Source organism: Mirounga angustirostris, unplaced genomic scaffold (assembly GCF_029215605.1).
Source record: "Mirounga angustirostris isolate CCGP_5_RB_7025 unplaced genomic scaffold, mMirAng1.0.hap1 SCAF_3, whole genome shotgun sequence".
In the NCBI taxonomy this organism is placed as follows: Eukaryota; Metazoa; Chordata; class Mammalia; order Carnivora; family Phocidae; genus Mirounga; species Mirounga angustirostris.
Genome location: NW_026991711.1, coordinates 68,627,488 through 68,634,309, shown reverse-complemented (window position 1 = coordinate 68,634,309; position 6,822 = coordinate 68,627,488).

The following is a 6,822-nucleotide window of genomic DNA, read 5'->3' as shown; positions in this document are numbered from 1 at the left end:
AAAAATTTCTCTTCTACCATTGTTCCCAAGCTACCCAGATCGCCTCCTAGGAGTCCACTGAGTTTCTGTATCCTTATATATACTTTCAGATGGTTTAGAGTTGATAGTTCAGCTGCTATGCATTGGTGTGACGGTATTAGTTGTTAAAATAATGAAGGACTTCCATAAGTCTGTTACATAGCTGGTTCCCTGACCTCTTGAGTACTCTCCTTCCTCCTTGGGCATTCCAGCCCTTTTCTTTCACCCCCCAGACCTTGCCCACCATCCATCAACAAAAGGGTGAATGCCAGGACGCCTGGGTGGATCAGTAGGTTAAGTGTCTGCCTTCAGCTCAGGTCATGATCCCAGGGTCCTGGGATCGAGTCCCGCATTGGGCTCCTTGCTCAGTGGGAAGCCTGCTCCTCCCTCTGCCTCCTGCTTCCCCAGCTTGTGCTCTCTCTCTCTCTGACAAATAAATAAATAAAATATTTTAAAAAAATAAAGGGTGAATGCCTGGCACACCAGGGAACATTCAGCATCCTGCTCAAGCTACAGCCAATATCCATTCTGATTTGTTCTTGCCTGTTCTGTACAGTTGCAAATATTTTAAATATTACCCCTGGAGGTTTCCATACAAGCAAATGCAACTTATATTTTTAAGAAGATAAGGCAAATTATAAAACATTATAAATATGTATTTAATATATACTATATTAATATTATAAAATATATAAAAATTACATTTTTATAAAATGTAAATGTATGGATAAAATATATTCTGGACTGACATACAACAAAGCATTAAAAGTAACTTTCTATAGTGGCATGATTATGATAGGTATTTTTTCCTTTTTTAAAAAAAAATTTATGTATTTATCTGAGAGAGAGAGAGCGTGTGCATATGTACATACAAGAGGAGGGTCAGAGGGAGAGAATCTTCAAGCAGACTCTCAGCTGAGATCAGAGCCTTATGTGGGTCTAGATCCCAGGACCCATGAGATGATGACCTGAGCCAAAACCAAGAGTGGGATGCTCAACCTAGTGAGCCACCCAGGTGCCCCTTTCCCTTTTAATCTTAACTGCATCTCCATATGTCTCTACAGTAAACACAATTTACGTGCCAAAAAAAAAAAAAAAAAAGAGAGAGAGAGAGAATATACTTAAGTTGGTTTTATTTCAGCAAACTAAAAAACCAAAACAAAACAAAAACAAAAAAACCCCAAACTTTTTAAAGGAACGTGAATATTTTTCAACAGCTCCATCTGCTGGTTGCTGAATAAAGTTAATTTTCAAATATTACTGTATTTATATTTACTACAGCCTAAAGAAGAAATACAATAGGATGCTTCTCACATATCTTTGAAGAGTGAGTGTCAGGAGTCAAGTTAGTTTGCCTGCAATGAAAAGTGGTGGAAACTTGGGTAGCTATAGGGTGGGCTCTTACCCCAGACACAAACATAGACCTGTTTGCCTAGAACAGAAACATGGCATTGAAAAATTGGTTTGGTGTTTTGGCTATCTTACAATGGAATGCGGATTTTGATGATTGTGCAAAATAAAAATACTGATTAGATATTGAATATATATGTATATGAAATATATCATATTGTACGAATTCATCCGCCTCTGCCCAAATATTCAGAGCTGCAGTCTAAACTCTCCTGTGTCATTCTCATTACTTTTCAAGTGAAATTGCTCTATTATTTCCTGAAATTGAATTGATGATAAATGCTTTCCTAAACACAAATCTCTTTAGATGGTAGTGAGAGGTATGATATTTTGTATAAAAATCTCTGTTATCTATCTAAATCTCTGTTAAAAGTAAGACTTATCATTATGCTAAGTAAAATAAGCTAGTCATGAAAAGATGGGTACTATACGATTCCACTTATATGAGGTATTTAAAGTAGTCAAATCCACAGAAACAGAAAATAGAATGGTGGTTATGAAGGACTGGGGCAAAGGAGAAAAGGAGTGTTGTTATTTGATGGGTATAGAGTCTTAGTTTTGAAAAATGAAAAAGTCCTGAAGATCTGTTTCACAACAATGTAAATAATACTTAACATTATTGAGCAGTGCACTTAAAAATGGTTAAGACATACATTTTATGGTATTTTTTTACCACAATAAAAAGGTTTATTATATATATAATATTAATGTTATATATTATATAATACATAATATATACACATATGTAATACATTCAAAATAACATATTGAGGCAAGCATGCACTATACTTAAGATTCCATTTTTCTTATCTTCTCACAGGTCAATCTTTATTTCCATAAATTCATAGCATTTGCTTGTGACTTACATTTTAAAAAAGATATTTCAAACATGTTTTTGAGATAGAGTGAATCCCATTGAAATTACTTTCTAAATTAATTGGAAGATGTCAAGATTCACTAAAAATTTTCCCCATTTATGTATTCCTGGACAAGTCATTTAGCTATTTGGGTCTCAGCTTCTTTATGTAAAATGAATTGAAAGAGGTGATCATTTCTATGCTTTGTGAACCCTAAAATTCTCAAAATGTTTTCATGACAATCTTTCTGATGCCCTTCCCTAACCAGCTCTAAAGCAATTATATCTGTAAACACACTGGTAATAAACTTTAAAAAGGTACCATCAAGTAATTAAAGGTTTATTAGGTGCATTTTATACAAGAAATTACACCTAGTTTGAGCCTATAAAAAAAGAAGTCTCCCCTCTACAATGGGTAGAAGTGACATGAGCTTATAAAGAACATACTTGTTAAATATACATAGATATGTATAATTAATATAGTATCCACACCTTATTTGGAGAGATGACTGAGATCTTGGACAAGAACAGGGAATGTTTTATTTTTACCCTTATTAAAAAAAAGTGAGGTGAAAATTTTCTACAGTTGTAAACAGCATAGGCAGTAGACTATGGAGAGAAAAAGAAAATTAAGAGGAAGGCTAAACCTACAGGCAAAAAAGTCATGGGACAAAGCAGCGTGGGTGTGGAAAGTGGGAAAGAAGCAAAGAGTAATAATAAACAAAAGTGGCTAAGTAAAGGAATCAGGTTGAAGTAGGGGTGGGCCCTTATATAGCTTCAGACTTACCTAATTAACACAAGTAGGAGCTGCCTTGGGTGAAAGACAATTCATTAAAATCAAAATATAAATAAGAGATTTGGGAGAAAGTCCTAATTTTTATTCCATTTAGTCATCTGGCCAGATTATTCTATTACTCATTATGTCTAACAATGTGTAAAGAAATTTATTCTAAACAAAAATATGTTTAAAGAAGCTCATGTATTACTATAGGTATGCTTCTGGTATCAGGTTTAACTGCTTGCTGGATTATGGTTAGTTCTAATGGCTAATCATAATATTTCTTAAATTAATTCTCATTTGCTTTCTTACAGAGCTAAACCAATGATATATTTGATATAAATATGAAATTTAGAGTAAGTCATTATTCTACATTAAAAACATGAACATAAAATAACCGTATACATATATACTATATATTGAAATATATATGGTATTAGCATAATTCATAACAAGTTTCAACAGCTGCAAAGAATATATAGTGAAAAAATGTTTGCTATTTATTACAAGTTGTTAAAAAGTGGCATTTTCGATTCCAGGGTCTATTGGCTGTGCTGTCAACAATGGGAAGTCACTTGCTGCATGTGCTTACAGAGCACTTGAAATATCACTAGCAGGAATTGAGATGTGCTTTAAATATACAATGTGAACAAAAGAATGTAAAATATCTCATAAAATATTTTATATTGATTGCATGTGGAAATGACAATATGTTGGATATACTATGTTACATAAAATACTATTAAAAGTAATATCACTGGTTTCTTTTTACTTTTTAAAATTGGAAGATTTTAAATTGCATACATGGTTCACATCATATTTCAGTTGGACAGCATGGATTTACGTGTAAATAAATGCAATTTCCTCCCACTAATCAAGTGCAGGCCCATGTATCGCACACACTGCTGAGTGCTGACTATGGCTAAGAGTGAATGGTCTTTGCTTTGGCTGTTCTGCCTTAAACATTCAGGAATACTCAGTCAGCAGCTCAGACCTCAATCACAGTGGTGACCTATGCTATTCAACTCCCAGGAAACCAAGGCGACTCTGCCAAGTGTGTATATTTACCCAAACAATATTTGATAACACCCACACACATTTCTTCAAAGATCCCAGAGAGTTTTTCAGAAAAAAAGAGTTTTAGTATAATGTCTGCATAGGAGATCAGGAATACCATTAGTTATTAGGTAGGTAAAAAAGATGGTCTAGAATTCTTTAAGGAACAAAATGTGCTTAGCAACCTGTAAGACAATTGACCTCTAGGACCATGTTCAAAAGAAAGCATTTTCTTTTCTTTAAGAAGAAAGAAAGTGAGAAGGGAACTGCCTTGGCTTATGTTTGCGAGCTCTGGTATTACGTAGTAGGCAAAGGTCACCTTCCCCTAATCTTCCTTTGTGGCATCCTTCCCCTTCTAGCTCTTCTCCCTGTTTGGAAATCCCAGCACCTTTCTCAGCTCTGTTTTTCTTATCTGTCTCTCTCCATAGGAAGGAAAATAATCTGTTATTGTAAGACAATAGAAGGGTGGGCTCAGAGGCACATGCAGTTTGCAGAAATTTCCCAGGTGATTTTGGGATTGTTCCACTCCACTCCAGTTGAGAACCACTGCCCTGAGACCAGACAAATGTGGCATTCTTCCAGCAATATTTGCATTTTAAAGAAGGTCACAGAAGGGGCACCTGGCTGGCTTAGTCAGTAGAGCATGCCACTCATGATCTCAGGGTCTTGAGTTCAAGCCCCACATTGGGCATATAGTTTACTTTTAAAAAATTAAATAAATAAGTAAAAATAAATAAAAGGAATGGGCAAAAATAGAACAATATTTAAGGGGTGCCTGGCTGGCTTATTTGGTAGAACATGTGACTCTCGATCTTGGGGTTGTGATTTTGAGCCCCACATTGGGGGTAGAATTTACTTTAAAGAGACAAAGATAAAGAGGGTCACAGGATGGGCACAGTGCTTAATACAGCGAATTAATCATGGAGGAGGAATTCTAGACACCAGGAACTGAGTTTTGGATGAAGGTGAAGGAGAAGAGCCTTTATGCTATTTTTCCATGATGGCTGCTTCATGAATAAGGGTCTGACTTCAGAGTTTTGGAGAAGACGGCTTCAGTCCATCACCTGATTGCTTAATGCCTAAACATCACAAAGTTAATTTCTACTTGGCTTAGTCTCTGCTAATAGATACAAATGGGCTAGCAGGTTACCCTTTTCAAGTAACATAACCGCATTTCAACATGTTTTCTGGAGATCCAATGCCTTAACCCAAAGAATTAGTCTAGTGGGAATTTCAGCACTGTTGTAGGCTGGCAGGGGTCATGTTTGCAGCTTGACTGGCCTTTGGGATGTACTTCAAATTACACAGAATAAATAACAGCCTATATCTAGGTAGGGCCTAGTCTCCTTATTTACTAACTAGTTGTCTAGCATGCTGATATCTGATACAAATCTTACTGCTTTTAGAATGAAATGATAAATGTGAAAATAAAATGATATTCTGATCAGACATGGCCTTTCAGAAATTCTCTTCTGTTTTTTTTTTCTTTTGACATACTCACACAGTTTCTTATAGCTCAGCATACTTCCACTGCATTTTGAAAGTGATTCTGACTTGCATTATTTTTGCTATTCATATATTTCAATAAATATAATTGCCAACACTAAGTACTATATTTCTAGAGGAGTACATTCATACAACATTCTATTTTCTTTTTAACCTGGAAATTATTTTCTTTCAAATAGCATTAACTGAAATTCTAGACCCTCGAGAGACAATTTTTCAGCATACATCTGCTGACATACTTCCTACCACATCCTGCAAGATTCAGATGTCCCCCATATGGGTAGGGTGGATAGTCAAGACTATATGATTTCTGGCTTCAGGTGTAGAATAACAAAGATTTCAGAAACCATGCTCTAGTGTAGTGAAGCTAGTCTAGCAGCGTAACAGTGTAGTAGAGAACTATTCAAAATGTACTGGAGCAATGTAGGTGTTTTTAGGGTTGTTCATATTAACTATGTGCATTAATGATGTCTTCCAACTTCCTAATCCCCTCAACCTCAGCTTTATACCCTTCCAAAAGAAAACAAAAGGTCCAGATAACCCAAATACAAGTAATGTGGTAGGCAGAATAATAGCCCCCAAAGATATCCCTGCCCTATTCCTCGGAACCTGTGAATATATTAGTTTATATGGCAAAGGGGAATTAAGGTTGTAGGTTGTTTTAAGTCACCGACTTTGTAATAATTTGTTACAGCAGCAGTAGAAAACTAGTACAGCTGGTGACTGGATTTGCGGTTCTTTATAATCAAAGATAATTCTCCTAACCAAGTCTGTATAAAATCAGCATTTTTTACATCATTCCCACATAATTCGTCTTTCTCCAAGTAGGCAGCAGTCACAGCTAATTTTTGAATGGTTTATGTTCTTAACGATCTTAAATTATGCCACATCCAATTATATTTCTCCTGATATATTACAACTTGGTTATTTTCTGGACTTTATTAGATCTGTCTTAAGTTCACAGCAAAATTTAGAGGAAGGTACAGAGATTTACTACATACAATTTGTCCCCACACTTGGTTATTTTTTAAAGCCTAGAACACAGAAGTTTATTTTTGTTTGAAGGCCAATTTCAGATTCCAGTTTTCTTAAATAATGTTGCTTTAAATGAAGGTTTATATTACTGATTTCTGTAAATCCACTTGCTGTTGTATAAGACATAGTTTCTTTTGTTAGAAACTGATCTTCTTTGAGGCCT